This window comes from Apus apus, chromosome 11, assembly GCF_020740795.1.
Source record: "Apus apus isolate bApuApu2 chromosome 11, bApuApu2.pri.cur, whole genome shotgun sequence".
Lineage (NCBI taxonomy): Eukaryota > Metazoa > Chordata > Aves > Apodiformes > Apodidae > Apus > Apus apus.
Genome location: NC_067292.1, coordinates 10276626 through 10299363, shown reverse-complemented (window position 1 = coordinate 10299363; position 22738 = coordinate 10276626). Strand labels below are relative to the sequence as shown.

The following is a 22738-nucleotide window of genomic DNA, read 5'->3' as shown; positions in this document are numbered from 1 at the left end:
CCCACTGAATAAGCACTTGCAGACACTTTTTTATCTGAAGGGAACAGTAAATTGAGGAGAGCTATTTCTGGTTTGTTCAGACCAAAAGGCCTCATGCTGGACACTCAAATGCTGAGGCTGCTGCTACTAACTCTTATCCTCGCTGTATTGACTGGTCCATCTGCTAAATGGGGCTGCTGGTGCTGACATCTGCATTTCCCTTGCACTGCTTCTGAAAGAAATAAGCAGTAAATAGTTGCAAATGCTTTGAACATACAAAGAGTGTACAAGGCTGAAATTATGAATAGTACAAATGTTATGGAATACAGCAATAATGGAAAAGCACCAATATTGTCATTAATGAGACACGCAGCAGTTCACAAACAATAGAATAAGCTTGAGAAACAATAGAAGCATAGAGGAGAGAGGACATAGGTACAAGAGGGTGCGAGGAAATACCATCTTGTCTTTATCCTTTCCTTGTGTAGCTTTCCCCCAAGAGGCATTGCAGGGAGGTGGGATGGGTGGGAAAGACCTCCCCACTGAAGGTTTGTTGGAAGCTTTGGAGAGAGCTTGTCTGCTTGGGGCAGGGTTGGCTTGGCTGTGGGGTCAGAGGTGGAGGGAAGGGAAGAGCATTTTTGGCAGATATTTTGGCAGAGGCTGTGGGCTGGAACTTAATTGTAAGGGCTTGGAATAGGCCAGCAAGGGTGGGGGACACATTGTCATCAGAAAGAAGGAGGGAGGCTTGATCTAACACTGCTGCCCTAATGGTCTCTGGTCGAGACACATCTAATGTGATGGAGCTTCACCACAGCAGTCACAGGGGAGCAGTGTAAGAAGGAGGGCACTATGGGTTGGTCCAGTGTGAGAGAGTTAACTCAATCTGCAGGGCTGTGATGCAGAGAAAGATGTGGTTCCTTTAATTCCTTCCCCCTTGTCCCATTGTTTCCTTCCCAGATGCACACAAAATCTTCCTCTGCCCCTCCCTCCCAGCTCAGCTTTTCTCCTTTTCAGCTTTTTGTCTTTTCCCTGTTGTAGAGCCAAACTCACCAGTATATACCCACACCCAGTGATGCAGGGACTTTGCCACAGTGGGTTAAATTTGCCTTCTTTGGGCTATTTTCCCCTATCTGGGACCCAGATGTCAAGCAAAGCAATTCTAAATGGGGTTAGTTCATTACTTTGGAATGGAGTGGCAGGGGGCAGAGACAGGAATGGATTCTTCAGAAAAGGTTGTATTTCACAGCTGTGCCCATTAGTTGTGCTGGTGGGACTTGTTTTCATTAATTTACAGAGCACAGTCACACCACAAAGCAGTACATGGGACCCCAGATTTTAAGTCTCCTCCCTAACAGACAGGAAGATGCTAGGAAGGTCTGGGAATCATGGGCGTGCAGGCAGGACATAAAGGACGTGACCTCTCCTGCCATTAGCTTTTAGAGCCAAACTCTCCCTGGCTTCAGAAGATGCTTTATGTGTGTGTAAGGAACCACAGCAAGGTCAGGGCTAGATTGCTTCACATCACCAAAATACGAATTCATACATTCATCCTAGAGCAAGGCTTGTGCAACAAGACAAAATGGAGTAACATAAAAGCTGGCAGGCAGAGTGTGCTGCAATGTCACTGGAGAAAATACCCCAACAGCCTCACAGGAAGGCAATGCTGAATCTGCTGTCAGATTAATCACAAATTTTTAATTTTTTTTTACTGCACACATGACCTTAAAGCTTTCATTTGCATGCTAGAGATGCCACCTCTGACACTGAGAGGTGCAGTGCAGTAGAACTGCATCTTTTAATGGAAGTTCCCAGGCAACATGCCAGTACTCTGCAAACAGATAAATTTATGGTCTTTCAGGTATAAAAAGGCATGATGTGGTTCTTTCTATTCCTTCTCTCCATCCCCTTCTGAGCCTTCCAAAGCACACATGAACATAGCCCAGCAATGTAATCTTCTCAGGGCTGGTAGACAATATTCCTATTTTAAATTACTTGAGTAACTTCACCAAAACTAAGTAAAATTTCCACAAGCATAGGCTATTAATAATTCTGCAAAATCCTAGGCTAGCTTCACTGATACAACTCAAGAAGGCCAGTAACTGCAAGGCTTCTACTGCTGAATCTGTGCTTTTTGTTACTGATGCCTATTTAAAACTTTCTAAATATTCAACAGTTTGTAAATTGGGAAAAATTCCTCTGTCCAAATGTGAAATATATTTCCCTGTACTGATCTTGCACCAAAATAGGTACCATTCACACTGGAAGAGGACCTGATTCCAAGTCCTTGTGCTGTGCAGAAAAAGTGCATCTCTCCAGACAGGTGCAGACAGCCCTGAACTTGCTTTGCTCAGGCTCTGAGGGTTGGACACGGGTGGCTCCGCAGCCGTGATGCACCGCCCGGCACTCAGCCTGGCCATGGGCTCCCTCCAGCACCAGGCAACTGGAGAAACACCTTTTTCAGACACCTCCTTGGGTTTGACAGTGAAGAGCATGACTGCTCTGTGGTCTTGTGATACATGTGACAATATGACCATCCTCAGATGTGCAAAGCCAGCTCCCATCTGGGTTGCTGTATTAAAAAAATATATATAAAAAATTAAAGCCATATTATATCCAGCAGCAAATAAGGTGTGCTGGGACAGATGTGCCCAGTGCAGTGATTTATAGTGAAGCAGCAATTTATAGCCCTGTTCTTTTGACTGTTTTCTGTCAGCTAGCTCAGAGAGAAGTATTTGTGGCAATCTTGTTGGGCCCACAGTTCATGGCATTATTTCTCAGGAACTGTAAACAGGACAGTGCTTTTCATAAGTTTGGCTACTATCTAGGGCTTTTTTCCTGTAGTACTAATATTTGTCTTGTATTAATAATAACACAGTCTGTGTATCAGGGAGGGAGAGGAGGAGATCCAGAAACTGCTGTATGCACAATAATATTTATGAAGTCTTGTGTTCAGTTATTTCTCTACCTGCGTGGTTTTGTTTGCTTCCTCCATTCAAGGATCTTAAAAATACCTTGTAGACCTAATTGGCAGGGAGCACTAATATGTTCATTAGATAACTGATAAAGAAGCAAGCTTGTAGGTAAATAAATGAACATGTTTTGAGGCACAAAGGCCTGTTTCCATTCTAAAGTAATCTTCAACAGAAGCTGCAAGTTTCAATGATAAATATGGACTAAGAAGTGCTGTAAGTTGGGGTAACCAGTGCAATGTCCTTTTGTTCTCCCAGGCTACAGACAGGCAGCAGGTGTCTCATTGCTGCTACAGCAAGGCAGACTGAAGCACTGAGTGGTGGGGTTGGCTTCTCAAGGCCATGTGCCAGTTTTGGGAGACTGTGAAAGTCCTGATCTTCCAGTCTTTACCAAGTCAGTAAAACCACTTTTTCTCCTCTTGTGCCTAGTATTGTCTCAACAATATTTTTGACTGCTCTAATATAAAGCCCTTTTTGTCCTGGGATGTTAATGTTGGCGTATGGGTGTTTTCTATCACCCTTCTCCAGGTTGCCCTGGAGAGGACATTAAGTAAGTAAAATTTACTATAGTTTAAAAAAGCCAGCACTTCAATGCATACCCCCAAAGGAATGCCTTGTGACCCAAACTGTCATTGCCTATCCCTGCTTTGGAAACTCTTCCTTAGTCAAAGCCTTTCCATGTTTCTTCCTAGGATTTTAACTTTGATTTAATCTTCAGTTAGAACATCTAGTGAGATAAAATTTATTTTTAAAAACAGGTTGAGTAGAAGGTTATTTATCTTGCATTTTTAGTGGTATTTTTTGAGCACTGATGGTTATGCAGATTATTGGTTTTGTTTCCCCTCCAATAACAAGGACAAAATTTGCAAGTATTTCATACTTGGAAGAAGAACAGGATGTCTTGTTCCCTGCATAGGATTCATTCTAAATTGTTATTTCCAGGTAACATTTTCATCTGGCTCTTTATTCTGCTGTCTCCCTAGCTTTATGTTGTTAAGCCAAAGATCATTAGAGATAGTTGCAAGCTGGCTCAAACGTTGCCATCCTAAAGCTGAGCTGGTGGAAGTAAATGACACTTCTTCCAGCTTTCTCAACAGGAGCGCTGCTTGCTGTTACCTCGGCTGCTGTGTCCTTAAGCCACAAACCAAAACATTGCCAGAGTCTGGCATCCTTCTCTAAGGTCTCCCGAGCCATGGCTGTGATGGCAGGACCATTGCTTGGTGGTACCAAGCTGAAGAAAAGCTACCACTCATCTCACTGTACAGACACATCAGACTTTGGCTACGAACAGCAATGACTATCTCCATGGCCCCACGGAGAAACGTGAGTAAGATTCGTGCACGTGCAACAGCTGCGCCTCAGAGGGCTGCAGTCCCCTCCTTAGCAGGGCTTGGGGTGCCCTCTCAGTTTGGGGGACTCCTGCAATCCCAGCCAAGATGAGGCTTTAGAGTGGTAGATGTATTTTAGAAATAAGGGTTTCAAATTATTGGTTATCCCAAACTTACTGCCTACTATAAACAGTCCTAAAGTATAGGTAGGTAGAGCCTCCTCTATCACTGCCCTGAGTACAAAGAGCATTAACCTGGCAGCAGGAAGCCTGGGTCACACACAGCACTGCCACTGTCACAGCATCCAAATCCCTCCCAGGTGGTGGAGCAGGGCTCCTCTACCTGAGCTTGCCCTGAAGCTGTGGAGCAAGGGGATCCCAAATGTCATTTCAAGGGATATTTTTATTCATAAGTGACCTGCAGTAGCAGCAGCTGTTACTTGCAAAGCAAGCTTTTTCTGTTGTGGATTTTTTTCCCCCTTTCTTTGTATTTCAGCTAAAGAAATTGTGGATCCAAGTGTACACCTGGCACTGTGTAAGAAAAAAACACTGTCTGCTACAAGACAGGGGCTGCCCTGTCAGTGCTGCCTCCCAGCCAGGGCTGGCTTGCCTGCAGAGCAGCACATCCCCATCCTCAGCCTCACAGCAGTGGAGCCACCTGGGGTGCTTTGGGTCAACCCCAACTCCCTTCAGCTGCTGCTCAAACCCTTGCAGGTCCAGTGTGATCCTGGTGTCTTGGGGAGAGCCCTCAGGGAGGTGGTCTTGAGGATCCCAGCACACGCCCCTGCCGAGGCTGGCATCACCCTGCCGCCGGCCTTGGCCATGGGCGATTCCCGGCAGAGGTGACACATGGGCAGGGAACGCGGTGAGGGCCCTGGCACATGAAACACTGCCTTCATCCCCTGCCCCTGCCACCTTCCCCCAGGGTCCTAACTCCTGACTTTGTTTCTCTATAAACATAATAACAATAATTATTCTCTCATTGGACACATAGCCATCTTCTTTGTTTGCAGGCTTAGATAAATATCATTCAAATCAAGGAGTCTGATGCATGAGTCAGGACAATGGCAGCCCTCCAAAACCTCCTTGCCCGTGGAGAGTGTGTTTGTGTGAGAAAGATAGTTTCACTGTATAAAGAGTAAGAAACTGGAAGCCAAGTGAATTAAATACAAAGCAGATAATTATGTGTAATTCATTTACTGACTAATGATTGCACCTGGTATGGGGGTTTATGAATTCATTTAACTCTGCATAGGTTCTCAGAAACAATCTCCCTGCTACAAGATAAAAACTAGGCTGACATTTCTTAACAACAGTGTTTACATTAGTTTCATTGTAAGATTCTGCCTTTTTGGCTCATTTTTATTTTATCTCATGATGTTTCACATTTCCTGGGTTCATGTGGTGTCTCTTTGACAGTGAAAATTGCTCAGTGCTGGTCAAGGCTGGGTGTCACTGCAGAGTGAAGCCATCACTCAGCTCCTGAAAGCCACGCAGTGCAATTAGACATGGTACTTACCTTCTTTCTGCTGCAGCCAAGCCTTGCCACAGAGCCTGTGCCTTTGGCAGGGTGTGGCAGGTCATGCCCCCCCTTTCCCTTCTGCTGTAATCACCAGCAAATAGGTACTTTTTTCATGGTGTCACCCATTTGTCACCACAGCCTGATGCCATCAGCTCCTTCCAGCTGAACACCAGCAGACAGAACCAACCTTCACCTGTTAGCACTTGGGTTGATTTCAGCTGGAAGAACAAAAGACACAGTCTTTAGTGGGGTGAAAAAGCTTTGTGCTAACCTGCTGAAACCCAGCAGTGATGTCTCAGTACTGATGTCAGCCCTAAGACTGCAGCCTGTGTGACACCACTTGTGCCTGGGTTGCTCAGCTCCTGGTGGCCTGGGCACTACACCTGCAGTTCCAGAGAGGAGGTCTGAGCCATCCTGGGCAAAGGCAGCAGCAGTGATGCTTCCCAAGGTGATGTTCTTACCAAGTGGAAGAAACAAAAGAGCTTTTCCAGTTGTGTTCCAAGTGCGTTCATTAGGCAGAAGCTGGGGCCCCCTCTCCCAGCCTGTTAATGTGCTAAAGGCAGCTAACCTTGACCATCCCTTCCACCACGCTGTCCCCCCACCCCCCCCATAATAAAACTATACACTCAGGTAATTGCTCAGGTCCTCTGTCATAGTGGTTTGTCAAATCAACAGACATTTGGCTGTGTTTCTTGCTGAGACTCTCTGGACCCACCATATAAATGGGATGCATTTGTTATTAGCCAGTTTAAGCACAGGGTGCAGGAGAGGTAAATGTACAGCATTTGTGCACAGGGGAGGGCTGGGTCTCCAGGCACTACAGGAATGCACACTTCTATGAGATGCTCTAAAAGACTGACTGTGGGAGCAAAAGAATGACATATAAGGGAAATGGGAAGTTATCTGGCAGTTTGAATAGAGATTACTTACAAAAATCAGGAGATTATCACACTAAAGGAAGAAAACCCAATAAGCTGATTACACTTACATACACTTTCTAGCGTTATTTGCCACTGAGTGCCTACCGACACGTAACATGGGAAAGTTGAGCTCAGGGCTGCAAATAAAATAGCTGTAGTGTCTGATGTAACTCCCATAGCTGCAAGAACACACACTTGGAGGTGTCTCCTTGGAGCTGTCAGTAGCCTCAGCGTGCGGTGATGGGCACGAGCGCCCTGAACTGGCAGCACAGCTGGCAGTGCCTCCCAGGGCTGCCCACCTGCCTGCCCCGTGCCTCCCTGCCCCCCTGGGCAAGCAGCTGGGCTGCTCCTTCTCCATCGTGGCAGCCAGGTAAGGAAAACATCTGCAACAACAAAAAGTACCACTATGCTCTGCTATTTTTGATTTGAGTGATTTGTAATTAGAAAAGCCAAAACCAGCTCATCTTGTTCACACGAGCATTCCCATTGACTAAAGTGCAGGCAGCATGTGCTCTAATTCTGAACACAGATAATCTTTCCAGTGGAGATCTGGCAAGCCAGAACAGATTGCAGTTTGCAAGATACTCACAGTATGATAGTGATTTACCTGTAGGTGGATCCTCATTTTAGATGCATAGTGAGATGCAGAGCCAATGAGCCTGATTCACTGCTGCATTACTCCAGTTTTTCAGCAGAATAACACCACTGATTCATCAGCAAGTTGAAATAACAAAAGATAAAATGGGAGCATTGTGTCTAAGTTTGCAGCATGTGTATGGAAATGATGAGGTCCTTCTTGCAGAACCATTAACCTACATGGATTTTATTTTTCAGTTCAAAATGTATCAAGAACATGACAATGTGTCTAGGCTAAAGTTTTGCATGTCAAAAACCCAGTAAAAATCTAATGTAACAGCTTCATGACTCCTTCATGATGTTGATGTGGTGCCTTATTTATTTATTTTTATTCAGAAAAGGAGGATTTTTGAGAAAAGAGCTTAAACAGCTTCTGAAAAGCTGCAATTTCTGATGCAGGTCATTTCTATGCACCAAAGGGGCACCACGTAAAGCTTGGAAATAGGATAAATTAAAAACCTAGTCCTGGTTTCTTTTCAATTTATGAAAATATTCACAGAGCAATTGAAAAGAACTGAGTAATTGTGATCTTTTAGCAAGTAATCCTCTGGAAAAGCCAACTCAAGGCAGTAAGCAGGCGTGCAATTAGTAGCTCTAATTATAAAGTGTACACATAAAACAGTGTAGCATCATAAATAAAGGCCAAATGCAAATGATGCAATAAGAACAGCAGAACATCATATAAAGATGGACAAATGATCCAGCAACAGAAATACTTCTAAAATACCCATATTTTTCCAATAATAGCAACCAGAGGAAGATAAAATAATAGCAGTGCTTTGTTCTATGTTACTTTTGCAGTAATCCTGTCCCAGTGGCATCTGATGCTCCTGGGGCTGTTGTAGACCAGCCTCCCTTGGGTGATGCTGACAGGCACAGTGTCAGTACTGAGATGGTCACATGGACAAAGCACAAGCTGGTGTGGGAGCCTGTGGCTCAAACAGTGTCCTCAAATCATCCATATCCTTTGTCTTTATCAGGGGACTGCTCCACAGCTCACAGCCACTGCCATCACTGAAAGCAGCTAGCAAATGCTACAGCTTTTCTTCCTTTTTCTTGAACTTAAGATGAGCTGCTTTCTAGGTGAGCCAGGCTGATGTCAAATGCCAGCTGTGGAGTTTCAACAGGACTAACTGAAGTACAACACAGGGGACTGTGCTCAATAGACTGTTGTATGTGTAGGTTATGTGCACACCCTAAGCTCCACCAACCTATGGCAACACTTTATGTACCACCCAGGAAATGTGAAAGCGTCAGGGAGCAGCATCACTGCAGTGCTCCTCTGAACACTGTGTGTGCAATAGTAGAGCAGGAGTACTTTTTTTTTTTTTTTTAATTACTGCACTCCTTACAAACTGCTCTCAAAATAAAGTCCTAGATGCAACTAGAGAAGGTAAAGAGACATAATACCTTAGGGAAATGTTTTTATTTATTCTCCTTGGGTGCATATATGGCAATCACCCATGCAGTGTGAGCCAGGATGCTGAACACCATTTCATTATGTTCTATAAATAAAGGACTGATGTGATTCAATTGTATTAATTATGCAACTCTTCTAAGTGGTGTAGTCAAGGGTAAATGCAGGCATAGGGCACTCCCTTTGTACCTGCTTCTACTCTGGGCACTTCTAGTAGTTACCTGCTCCTTATATCCCACAGACAGATGAATCTTCCCACTTCTATTGACCACTGCACCACTGACTCCTCTTTGGTCAGGAGCTTTTCCTATGCACAGATGGCACAACGAAATAGAAAATGGAAGTCAAGACACTGCTGTGTGCTACTCTGTTGTGCAAGATGTAAGTGTGGCTGTACAGTAATTTTGAGCAAAGCATTGGTTTTAAACAATGTTTAAACTGACACCATTATTATGCAATGTAATTAATTATGGCTAGAAGGGCATTTGAGGTTAGTTGGCACTACCTTTGTCCATTTTATAATTACGCCAAGAAGAGGATGACTAAGTTGTGCCTTAGCTAATTGTATCCATTTGGTTTCATCTGTCCTCTTCAGCATTGTAGTCACATTCTGAACTGTAAAAATTTTGAGGGGTTTAGGTGCATTTGTGCTGAAAACAATGAAGCACAAGTGCTGACTGGGCAGCCTCAGGTAATACTGCAATAGTAACACTAACAATAGCAATAATTACAGCTAGTTAAAGTGATAAGTACAAAACAAACATAGCTTTTTCCCTGTCACTGTTACAGTTACCTGCAAGAGAGTTATTCTTACCTGCTTCAGCTGTGTGTTCTGTGATGTCCTCCAGACATGCTGTGAATCCAGCAGACACCTCCACAGAGCAGCTGAGGACCCGTGACAGACCTGATGCAGCAGAACACGCCGTGCCAGCCCTCTTGCCCAACATGCTGGAGGGGTTTCAATATTCAAGGGATGCACAATACAGCTCAGCTGCCCAGGCTGATACAGCAGGGCACCCCAACTTTCTCTCCAGCCCCCATGGAGCCAGCCCAGCCCTTTCTGCACCGTGCCTGCCAGCAGTCCCCAGCCTGGGCCAGCGGCTGCAAGGCAGACGAGACACTGGGCAAGAGTTGCTCCCTGGACTAGCAGTTTGGTGCTGGTGTCAGAGCGTGGTGTGGGCTCTGGAGCCAGGCTGGCTGCCACTGCAGCCCAGCCGCAGAGTGCCCTGCTTGAGCTAGGGAGCTGCCCTGGCCCTCAGCTGGGCAGGCCTCCGTGCACCTGCCAGACGAGCTGCCCAGAGGTAGTGCCACATAAACTGTCTCTTTTGACTGTTACCTGGCAGCATCAGGATTAAAAACACCACCAAAAACCCAAAGACAACAGATTCACTCCAGAAAGGAATATGGTAACACATGGTCATGTTAGGCTACAACAAAAGGCTCTCATCTTCAGCTGATGGCTGGAACATGGATTGCACTTATGTAAAATAGAACTGCCTGCAAGGGTTTAATGTGGTAATTAACAGGTAGTTTTAGAAATTATTGGCTAATGCTATTTAATAGAAATACTGCTAGCTATTGTAAAAACTTGGTTGGTTCCTTTGGTGGTAATATAAAATGAGTCAACACAGCTTCAATGCGAAGAGATACCTTAGTCTGCTACATGTCATTACCTACACTTTTAGAGTGGTTCAGTATGACAATAAAAATTTTGAAATTTAAATATATTTCCCAAAATCTATTAAGAGGGCCAACTGCCTCCGGAGCAATCACAACATTTGTGATACAACTTGGCCTATTTATTGTAACATGGCATTACTGACCCAGGCCTGCTCCCACAGCAGCCAAGGCAGCTTTTGCCACTGAGGGTGTTTAAGAAGTAGTAAGTTTAAAGGTTTCTGTAACAGGCAAATCTATTCATTTAAGCATGAGCAGCTACATCAGGAGCATTTCCCTCACAGTGTGTACAGTATGACTCAGCAAATTAATCCACATACTGAACCATACTGGAGAATACAGGTAGCTCTGAGATTATGTGCTCTGCTCATGTGATGCAGCTGTTGTATCACCTAAGAACATTTTTCACAACTCTGCAATAGTCACCAAAAGGTTATTTCTCAAACTTTATCACCCAGAAAGTACCAGCTGAAAAGTTTCTGTTTGATTGCTAAAGAGTAGAAAGCAACAAACGGATATTGGCAAATCTTAGATGAGGCATCATGTCAATATTGCACACCTCAGCCTAACGCCCACCTTCACTTCAGGGAAAGGAGAAACCAGACCTGCAGACATTCTAATCACCTCCTGGTTTGAGCATTCCCACTCACCTGTTTGGAAATGAACTCCAGAACCCCACTGCTTTCTATTTACTGCACCAAGTGCCAGTAATCACACGGTGCTTCCAAAGAGTCACTAATTGCACCTTTATTACAGCATTTTATGATGCCTTTTAATGTACAGATTTAAAAGAAAAAGCAGTCTGTGGGGAGATTGACCTTTCTGATACAAGAAGAGGTCAAGTCCTCTCTCTGCTCAGCTGGCATCAGCACAGAGGTGCGTGTGTTTGGGAGGGCTCAACAGTGTGGATGTCTGACCCACCAAACCAGGGTCACCTCAGCTGCAGCTCTTGGCTCTCAAGGGCAGGTGGTCAGACAGTATCACCAAAAGCAGAGCTCCCACAGCCTGCAGAGTTGAAGCACAGAGACTCTGCACCCTTTCAAGTGCAAGGGGTAACACCCTGGCCCTTGTGTCTAAAGGCAGGCACTGCAGAGCACATGGGCATCAACACTCTGAACCGCTCAAGGTCAACACCTTCCAGACATGCCAGAAATAAGCAAGACAGGGATGCCGATGGCGCCAAAAGGATTTGTTTACCCCGTCCCACTGGCTTTCAGTAGTGCTGACCATGACAAGCTCTTAGAGAACCCTGTGAAACCCAGCCCAGCGCCCAGTGCAGGTTACAGACCCACCCCAACCCCCCCAAGCTGAAATGCTGGTTAACATGTATGTAACCTGCACTTGGAGCATCTGTGATGCAGCAATCCCAGTCACCAGAGCACCAAAACTTCCCTCATTCTCTTTGGCAGCCCCACGTACCAGCCTGTGCACCCAGTGAGGAGCAAGTGCCTCAGCAGGGGAAGGTTAGCCCCAAAACACGGCTCTGGACGTGGGTTAGTCTGAGTGCCAGGGTCAGAACTGAAGCTGCTGCTGCAGTAAACACCCCAGTGCATAGCAGGGCCGTCACTGACCTTGTCTGTCAGTCTCCTCAGCAGCGATCCCCTGCAGACGTCACATGCCCGCAGCGTGACAGTGGCACTACAGTGCTTATAAAGGTGGTGAAGCTGGTATATTAGCAAATCAGTGAGTGAATCACTTTCCCCTTCCTGCACTGCTGTCCCATCTCTATTCCCACCATTGATCTAGGCATCAGAAGACAGCTGCTTCCCTTATCCAGACCCCACATTTCATTGTATCCGGAGAATTCTTGTCCACTGACTAGAAACAGCAAAGATGTGAATGCACCTTCTGTTTTGAAATGTTACTCCATCCTCCCACACCTTTTTTATTCTTTGCTAACTCCAGTCAACCATCCCCAGGACTTACTTACACCTTCTCTGATCCCAACTCACTGATGAGCATATAAGAAAACAGGCCTTGCTAAATAGATTGCAGCTCCTGTGCCATAGCTGTGTTTATAGGATTATTTGGCTACTACATCTGATCCATAAATCCCTCTGAGCCTGAGCTCACTGGTTGGGTAGGGACACCCGGGTTTAGCAATTGCTCCATGGAACAGCACTCAGCACCGAAGCTCTGAGGTGCTCCAGGACCTCAGGACTGAGCAGCATGGAGGCTACAGCTGGTCCCCTTGTGGGGCTGGGCTTCACACAACCTGAACGAGACAGCTGAGCTCTCCAGGGACCCCTGATTCCACTAGAGCCCCTCACCTCGCTCCTCCTGCTCTCCCAGCAGAAGTCTTGCACGCTGAAGACTGAGGCTCTACAGGCTTGGCCTCGCTTCTGTTTAGTCTTCCATGTGGTGCCAACAACCTCCTGCAAAGATGGAGGATGCTGAGCAAAAAGAAAGCTTGGCATGGGACACTAGTGCCAAAGAGATTGCAAGTGGTGAAGGGAGGAAAAGTTACCCAGCACTGGTACTATAATGGCTCAGCACTGTTGTAATGAATAAAAGGAACTGTGTTGAATGTTTTATTTTGCTTGTGTGGTAAACTGTACAGTTAAGAGTCTGAATAAACCTATTTTGTCAATATTATTACCTCAATGATATAAAAATAAATAAATGTTAACAAAGAAGGTGGGGAGGCAGCCTGTTTCAATAAGCACTGCACTGACAAGGCAGCAGTCTGTCCTAAAGCTGAGGGTGCTTTACACAGAAGGATCTAGAATAAAAGAATTTTAAAAGGGCTTCTTCCTAAAGGAAAGGAAAAAACAAAAATACCATAAAATCTTTCCTACCAGAACTGCTTTCTAGTTTGATGGGAAGGCTGCTTGCAAAGAGCTGCTGAGAAATAGGAGCGTGGCAGGGTAATAGCAATTAGGAGCATTTTAATGATAATTAAGAAAAACAATCACAAGTAAATGACACAATGTATTAAGTAACTTCTTCTAGGCTGAATATAAAACAGACATCAAGAAATCATGCTTTTACTTTGCAGTTAATCTCAGTGGTGAGCTCTAGGCTTACCACTCTGATGCCAACATGGGAACCTCCAGTAGCAGTAGGCAGCAACCCGTAATTACTCCTGGGCGGAGATGAATTAAACACTCTCCATCATGAAGACAAGGAGAGACCCTCAGACCATCTGCCAAAGGTGGGTGGGTGAATAAGAGTGTTACTGTCTTGCTAGACTCAGATCAGGGCACCACACCTTATGATAGTATCTCTGTACTAAGCAAACAACTTTAAATGATAGTGTCACTGCAGGAGGGTGACCCAGCAAGTCGGGTTTCGTTAAGGCACCCGGGACTGCAGTGCAGGGGGACTCGCCCTCACCCTGGGACCCTGCAGACCTCAGCCTGCCACGCAGAGGAACCTCAGCTTTGTCTCTACTTCATTAGAGAAGCACATGGCTCCACAGCAGTGGTGCTGCTACACAAAATCCTATTTGCAGTTCTGTGCATCTGTTAAAAGTCTCCTAATGTGCTAGTAAGGACCTAACAAATACAAGTCCATCACAGAAATACAACCACACTAGTACGGGCACAACAATAGATGACAGGAATATATATCTTCTAATTAGCAAGAAATTGCCAATGCCACATGCCCAAGTGTTCCTACAGGGTCATTACCTCTCAGCACTGTGTCTGCTGACTTCCTCAACTGCAATTACATGGTCCTGTTCCAGTCACAGGGGATGTGTCTGCTCTGCCAAGCCTTCCAAGCCCCATGAAGGCCCCAGTGCACCCCACAAGGCCCCCATGAGGCTGGCCTGCTGCTGTACTGACCAGCATTTCCAGGAGTTCTGTTTTCCACAGAAACGGAGCAATTCAGAGGACACCACAGATGCTGCCCTGGATGGGAGCAAGTGCCGTGGCTGCAGCCATGGCAGGTGTGAGTCTCAAGCCACCCAAGGCCATGCCAGCTTGGCAAAGCAGCATTTGTCCTGCTCTGGCTTCATGTCAGGCCTGGTGGCTTTCCAAATACTTTGTTTCTTACTTTCTATAGCCAGACTTGCCTCAGAACTGTACTTCAGTCCCCAGTGAACAGAAGTTATACCTAGTGAAACTAAACCATCCTCTGTGAAGTCAGACTGTTACAGACCATGGTGCAAGTGTGTGTTTCGGCAAGTGCCAGGCCCTTCCTGTGGACTGGAACACTCATGCTCTCTAGAAATGACCATACCTGCTCCAAGCACTCTGTGCAGATGACCTTACTCTTTCTTCTTCCTTATTTTTTCCTTTTACTCAAACTAGTTGAATCCCCACTAGGTGCCAAGATCTGACACTACCATACTCTTATTCATTTCTGTTGGCTTGGTAGCCTCATTCCTCCCTTTTTTCCCCATTTCCTCCCCTTAGAGCACCTGCCATGGCAAGGCCATGGCAATAATGGCAGGAAGATTGTCCTTGGTGGCAAGGCTAGGAAGAAAGGGATTCCAGGGGAGGAAAATAGGTGTGTCCTGGTTAGGTTGCTTCTGAGTTTGACCTGCTCAGCCACTCCCTACCAAAAATTCCCTCAACCAACACTGCAAACTCATGCTGAAAGTCTCACAAACTCAACACATGTAATCAACAGGCTTCCGAAACAGATTAGCCAAAGGGTTAGCGAGGCTGAAGATGTCTTATGGAAGGTATCCATACATTTTTCCTGGGAATATTATGGAGCAGGTCCACACAGAAGCCATGTCCAGATATACAAAGGTAGCTAGGAACAGCCAGCATGGATCTACTACAGACAAATTGTACACAACCAATGTGGCTGCCACCTGTGTTGGAATGATGGGCTGGATGGATGAGGTGGGGAAAGCAGCGGATGTCACTTTGGTTTTAGCATGGCCTTTGCCATTGTCTCCCATATGGGCCAAACAGGGGTGGGATTGCCTGAATGGATGGACCACAACCTGGCTGAAAAAACCTCATGGCTGGGCCATGAAGCTCAAAGAATAATACTGGTCAACAGCTAGGAATGTAATTGGTATTAACCAATGGCATTCCTCAAGTGACAAGGCTAAGGCCAGTCTTCATCAGCAACCTGGATGACAGAGCAGAATAGTTCTTCAGCAAATTGTGCATGACACTGAGCTCAGGCTGTAGGTCCCTTATACTGGAGGACAAGGCAGCCATTCAGGTGCTCTTTAGCAACCTGTAAAACAAGCCTGAGAGAAATCTTCTGAAACTCAGCAAGGACAAATGTGAAGTCTGCACCTGACACAGAATAAACCTGTGTGACAACACAGGCTAGGAATGAAGCTGCCAGAAAGCAGCTTTGCTGAAAAAAAGGACCTGGGGTCCTGGCGGACAAGAAAGGCTGAAGAGGAGCTGGCAGCTTCCTGTGCAGTGATGGCAGGTAATGGCAGACTGCTCTGTGTGAGTGAGAACTCTGTTGTGCAGAGCTGCACAGCAAGGAGCAACAATCACATGTTACAGCAGGAGAAATTCCATTAGACACCACAGAAGAAATTTTTCAAAATTAGAGTGACTAACCTGGAGCAGGTGCTCAGAGAGGTTTATGAAATCTGCATCCTTGGACATTTCAAAAATTTAATGGACAAAGCCCTGAGCAACCTCAGCTAATCTTGAAGCTACCCCTGGTTTGAGGAGGTTGGAGTGCAGCCCTCCAGATGCACGTTCTAACTGATATTATTTTGTGGGTTGTTTTGTTGTGTTGGGTTTTCTTGATAAGGGAGACCAAGCTGGAGTTAATGATTCCTCAAAAGGAACAGAAGCTGTTAACTCTAAAACTTCCCCTGCCAATTATTTACTTATAATACAAATGCTTTCTCAGTATATTTGGATATATATGCAGCTCTCACACATTCTTGTGGTGGCAACTTAACCATGTTGAGAAGCTTTCTGATTAAACCATTGTTTTGGCCTGAAACGTTGTGAAAGCAGTGCCTGAGAACCCGCCTCCAAACCCAACCCCAGCCTCACTCTTTGCCTCTCACCACGATCTGTTTGGTTCAGATAGGAAACCTGGGCCCGTCTCTAGTCCCAGATGGCAGAGAGGTGTGAAGCTGCCTGTGTACCCCAGTGTACAGGGGACAACCTTGCAGGGTGACAGTGCTGTAGGAGGACTCCACAGACCAGGGCAGATAAGCAGTGGGAGTGTGCACAGTGCAACCCTGCAGCACACACGGGTTGCTACAATGCATGTGGCCGAGTCCCATCCAAATGCTCAGAAAAGGTACCAGATCTGTCCCCTATCTGCATCATTTAGGTTCTGTGACACCAACATAAAACCGGAGCCAAGAAGGAAAAAATAAATAACAGTAAAAACCCAAAGGTATTTGAAAGTATGTTCAGAAACAAACAAGCAAAACCTCTTATCCAAACAAACCATAGTTAGATCTTGGGTGAGACCATGTTTATAAAGGTTTAGCCAAGAAGCTTGCTCGGAGATACTTCTCCAGCCTTAACAAAACACTACCAGCCTGGACAAGCGCTATTAGAAAACACCTCATTAAAATGCTGTTGTGGTATTTATTTATAGATAGTAATTTATATCACATCCATCATACACACCGATCTGGCAGCTCTGATTGGCACATCAAACTGCTTCTCCCACAGCACTCCCTGCCCCAAATCCACTCCCTGATGCCCCCCACTCCCTTACCAACACAACTGCTTCCCACTGGGTATCTGGCATATATTCAGCACGACAGCACTCTTGCTCTGAATAAGCCTCTTTTTGTCCACACTTAACCCAGCACTGCAGCACTCTTCAAACATACAGGTGGTGAATCAAAGATGCAACAGCCCCATCAAGAGCCAAACACAGATCTGTGGTGCTTTGTAGCTAGGTATTCTTGTGTACAATCATCCGCCACTATAGAGAGCTCACCCCTGGAGTGGACAGGCAGTTGGAGCCTGCATTTTCCGGAGGGTGCAAGGGTCTAAGTGACTTTGGAATGCTCCAACAATAATACCAGAGAAGCTCCTCTGCAGGTTGCAGACACCAGTGCAACAACCAGCATGATAAAACACCTTTTAAGAAAGCACAGGGTGCATCTTCAGTGGAAAAAATAAGAAAAAAAAAATACTGGCAAAAAGAGGTTAGATGAGGTAACTGGGACTGCCAGGGGCAATATGAAATCAGTTTACATTAGAGCAGGTTGCTCTTGATTTCACTACAAGTTGTCACGCTTGGTAAGAATAACAAGCTATTCATACAGCAGCCACCACTCTGCAGCTCAGCACAAGCAGCCTACTGGAAACAAATCCAAGTAAATGCAGAGCCTAGGATGGGACTTCTTTTTTAAAAAAGCACATAAAATGGTTATGTAAATAAATTGCCACTTCAGGAATCTATGAGAACAACTGCTTCCCCCTAAAAGGACTTTTTTACTGAAGGACCCGATGTTTTACCCTAAATCAGTACTTTAGGTTGAAACGCTGGCATTTGCATCCCCCTGCAGCTCCTAAGTCCCTCCCACTATCTGGCCCCTTCAATCTCCAGGGGTTTTTTAATACTTTCAAGCTCATCAGCTATCTAGAGTTCCACCTTTGTGCATGCCCAGAACTGCCCCAGTCCTGACAGGGCCAAGCAGCTCAGCCCAATTCACACCTAAGTCTGATCAGGATCCAGAAACTGGGTGTTGCTTTGCCTAAATGCCCTGAGGGCTTTGATCAGGGATTATATGTTACCTGGTGACTATTTCATGTAAAATGCATAAACAGTCCTGGGAGCAGAGTCCAGAATCTAAACTCCCAAGTGAACGCTCAAACCAGTAGGTAAGACAGTCATGTTTCCCCACATGCACTTACTTTGTGGCCCCGCGATTCAACAGCACATTGCTGTAGAGCAGCAGATCCTCAGCAGAGAGAGGGCGAGGAGTGCCCAGCTCCCTGCCTGGTGGTGTGGGTGCTCTGTTGGAGGTGGCAGATGGGAACAAACAGCCTGAGGAGAACAGTGACCCTGTTTGTGACTTCCTGGCTGCTGGTAATCCATGTTTCAGATCAGACATCTTTGCTGTGACAGAAAGGCTGGCTGTACTCACCGTCCAGAGGAGCTGCTGGGCTGGGTTACTGCAGCAGTAGCATTAAAATCTCCTTATTAGTCTCTCTGGCCACTGTGCTGAGTGTTTTGGTCCTCGTGTAGAAGTGCCAGACTTGCCCCAGGCACACTGCAGGGACTGCTGGCTCTGAAGTCAGAAGCTGGGCACTAGAAATCAAGAAACACAGAGCTTAAAACATCAAAGTACTCTTTGGTATAACTTCAAAAATTTCTAATTGCATCTGTAAATGGCTACACCACATAGTTACTCAGCCTTGGCACTCAGGTCCTGGTGCATAACATGAAGAGTTTAATGAATTAGCATGTGCTAAGAGAGAAAGCCTTTGGAAAATCTGTATTGCTGCTATTGCTACAGACAAAGTTTTCCCCTACCCAGCATCATGCCAACTCCCTCCCTGCTAAGGCTCTCTCCCTAACATGCATCAGTGCATTTGTCTCATCCAGGACCATTTTCATGAGTGGAAGAATTATTTTGCAATAAAAATGGACAAATTATTACATTTCTCTGCAGAAATATCCAACTGGAAAAGCTTCCATCAGGACCAAATTAATGATGTGGTGCAGCTCGGTCTGGTTGTTTTCCATTTTTACTACACAAATTATATTTGCAATGATACAAATTGATAATTTTGACCTGGACTAAATACACAAAAATGCTTTGGAAAATGCCATATTTTGCTCACAAATGCAAAGCAAAAGTTGTTTCTAAGTTTTCCACAGTGAATTTCTCCCATTTGCCACAGTACTCAAAAAGTTCCTTTGGAAACCACTCAGCACACACACAGAAAACACCAGGAGAGAGCCACAAGCCAAGTCACATCTAATAAAAGCTCTTAGGCTTCCTTCTGTCTGAGGTTCCAGAATCACAAGCAAAGCTGTTCACCTTGCCCCCATGTCATGATTTGGGGTATTATCTCCTTCTGATATCTTAGAAGAATGAAAAAAAAAAAAAGAACAAGTGGGAACATGCTCCTGAATTGTGTCCTTCAGACAAAATGAGCCATGCCAGGTTTTCACCACCAGTGCCACAGCTCATCTTTGGATTCCCACTGCATTTTCCCTTGCAGGCAACTTTAGGGACTCCAGCTAAAAGCAGGGGCAGCTACCAACTGAGCTGTAGGGCTTTGTACATACTACTCTAAAGACAATTATCTTCACAGCTCAGCACAAAGCAGAAACACAGTCACTGGTGGGTCCAAGTCCAAAATCACCACTAGCTACAGAGGACTATGGATACTGCAGGGCACACACAAAAGCTGACATTCGTTGCTGTTGCAGATGTGCATGCACTGGTCAAATTATAAGGCCAAAGGGTACAGCAGACAAGGAGCAGCTTGGCACTTGACCCTTAAAATAGTACAGCCTTTGTGTGGTGATCTTGGGCAACTCCTGAAGCATAGCTAGATATCTGAGTATCTCTACATGTATGCAAACAGAGCAGTTTATGAGCAAGTACTCTCTTTACTAGCAGGGCTATGTCCTATACAAACTATACAGAAGAAGGCCAGTGGGTAAACAAGAGGGGCTCAGCTCTGCCACAGGCTGAGGTGCAACAAAGAACAGGCCCTACAGGAAAATAGAACTTTCTCCAAGGTTGATGATTGCCTGGTGCATGCAGCTTCGAGGTCCAAGCTGAGGAAGTGTGTTACCACACTATCTGCCATCAGTGAAGCTTGCTTGGTCCGGCAATAACAGTGCAGAGCCCTGATTCACAGCACTGTTTGCCAGGCATCAGTCTGCCACTCCATGCAGATCAATAATGGCTTCAGGGGAAAATTAACAGATGGTCACAGGGGAAATCTCCTGAGAGCTTTTTTCCCCCTTCCTCTGGGATAACAGGCTACTTACAATTTTCTGAAACCACCTGCATATTTTCCCAGGCGCTCTGGCTACCAGCTAAAACAGAGTGTTTGTCTCTAGTGGTGTTTGCACCACTGGGCTTGCTTTTCACTAAATGCTTCTCATTTGTGTGCAAAAGCCTGTACAGTCCAGAAATTCACTGTCATGAGGCCACTGAGGGGTGACATGGTAGTGATGACTAATGCTCAGGATTGGGTTCAGGGAATACTTAACATCTTCTAGCTAATCCCACTGCTTCAGCAGAGTGATCTGACATCCTGCTATCCCAGCTTTCCCATTGCTGTACAGGGAAGAAGTAAATCCTCACTGGTCTTTAGGGGAAGAGCGCAGTGAATTGGTGTTGTTAAAGACTCCTGCAACTCACTAGGTAACTCAGAAACAACAGATGTTTCCCAGAACAATGCACAACAAGAGGAAATAGGATGACATCCAGAGACAGGAGCAGAAAGCTCCACCACCCTGGGTGTATCCAACTGTAGAAAGGCGGGGATGAGCAGTAAATGTGTATCTCATGAGTAACCACCACGTGCATTTTCATGTGGCATTACAATTCTGCAAAGGCTGCCAGCTAGAAACACTTGGAGCTCTCCCTGCCACAAAGTGTGATGTATGGCATGGCCATGTGCTCCTTCACAGCAGCATGGAGGCACAGGATCTAGGACTTCATGCCACCATTCTCTTAACCTTGCTTAAGCTATAAGATATTGCTCAGATCCCAGCTCAGCCAGATTTCATAAAAGCGAGCATCAATTGCACTGTGCTCCCTGCTTCCCACAGCAAGTGTTCTGGGATGAGCATCCTGCACACATCAGATCAGTTCATGGATTGCTGATCTCTACTGCTTGCCAGCCACCCAGCTGCAGCCCAACATGCAGACACAGACACACACACAGGGCAGCACCAGCCATGCCTGCTTCCCCAAGACACCACATGTTCTCCACTTCCCTGCTCCTCACCCCTCCTCCCTTTCCCTTGTGTCAAAAACACAGAACACTAAGGCCTACATGAGGGCTCTGGGGCATCCAAGATACCCCCTTCTTGGCAGCTAGAAGCCACTGGTCCTGCCTTCTGACATGTGAGAGCACTCAGTTTCATGAATATTCTTTCATCCCACTACAAAGACCCTACAACAGATCCCACATGTACTCTTCCCTGCTTTGTCTACTGTTTCCTCATGTAAGCATCTGCCTCTCAGCCTCACTGTCTTGTCTTTTGCTTGGTGCCAGAAGGGCAGCTCTGTAGAAAGCCATTCCCTTGCCCACTTGTGTGGCCCTGCCTTGGATGGAGACAGGCCCTGGTGCCCTCTAGGACTACAGAGCACAAGATGACTCTTTGTTAAGGCTCTGGCATTGGAAAGATGCTAAAGATGCTCTGAGCTCACAGCCAAACAAGACCTGCTCTGCAGGGAAGATCTTTCCCCATCAATCTCTTTCCCTCCCTCTGAGTTAATAGGCAGTAGGGACTGCTGGAACAGGGACTGTTGATCTGTTAAAGGGTTACTGCCTCCCAGAATAGCATTTCAGGAAGCTAGGAATTGTAGTTTGCAATCTGCATGGTTTCTGTTTCCAAAGGTGACCTCCTGTATGTGTGTGTGTGTGCTCCTGCTACCTTCTTTCAAGAAATAGCAACACATACGGCACAGCTCCCTCAGAAAGGGGTGTTGCAGCTGCATGCCAACAGTGCTGTGCCTGCACCTTGGCTCTGTCTGCTCTGGCCCTCCGTACATCACAGTCCCTGCTTTGAGGACTAGATGTGTGCCTCAGGACAGAACAGTTGGAGCACATGAACAACAAGGGCTACAGATGAGAAGCTGTGGTCAGCTGGCACAAGTATTGCTTTTGTCATAAGCACTTTAAGTAGCTCATTAATGGTAAACCCTTTTCTAGTGAGTGGTACCTGCAAGCCAGTAGATAAACCACAGACTCCAGCTCTTTTCCAGAATATTGCTCAGTGGCTAAAGACAAGTGCTGCTTGGAAAATAGACCTTTTTTTTTTTTTTTTTGGCAAAAGACAATGACAGGGGAGGGGTCACAATGCATAAAGTGCACATATGCTCAGTCACTTGGAAGAAAGAGGTTTTCTAGTATTCATGTTTGAATTTTAACTGTTGACTGTGAGCCAGGTTCAGAGATGACGTAGGTGGTTTTGTAAGTTACATTGGTAACTTAGTGGGGTGGCTGTAAGCAGGCCAGCTACAGCACAGCTCTTGACTGGCACACTTCCATAGGGAAGATGCACAGGTCTGAGCCTGAAGGAGTATTTTCCAGGAGACAAATAATGCCCTATCTGCTACTTCAACCTTGGTTGCCTACAGTGTCCTGAAATAAATACTGGCAAAAATATGGAAAGGGGTATTTTTGTTGCTGTTGTTTCCCAGCTGCAAATCCTCTCCATAGATTTGGAGAACCTGAA

General features: G+C 45.8%; 2 long non-coding RNA genes across 3 annotated transcripts in view; one reads left to right on the top strand and one right to left on the bottom strand.

Annotated features, from left to right (window-relative positions):
• Positions 1-9247, top strand: part of LOC127389241 (uncharacterized) — a 155172-nt gene extending 145925 nt beyond the window's left edge. Inside the window, exons 4-5 of one of the 2 annotated variants that reach the window (XR_007890595.1) lie at positions 4034-4271; positions 9012-9247. This is a non-coding gene — a long non-coding RNA (uncharacterized LOC127389241). Of the gene's footprint in view, positions 1-4033; positions 4272-5288; positions 5577-9011 lie in introns of those variants that run through there. The other variant, XR_007890596.1, reaches the window with a different exon arrangement.
• LOC127389239 (uncharacterized) overlaps positions 1-22738 on the bottom strand; it is a 63784-nt gene that overhangs the window by 23581 nt on the left and 17465 nt on the right. Inside the window, exon 5 of the long non-coding RNA XR_007890592.1 lies at positions 18450-18613. This is a non-coding gene — a long non-coding RNA (uncharacterized LOC127389239). The remainder of the gene's footprint in view (positions 1-18449; positions 18614-22738) is intronic.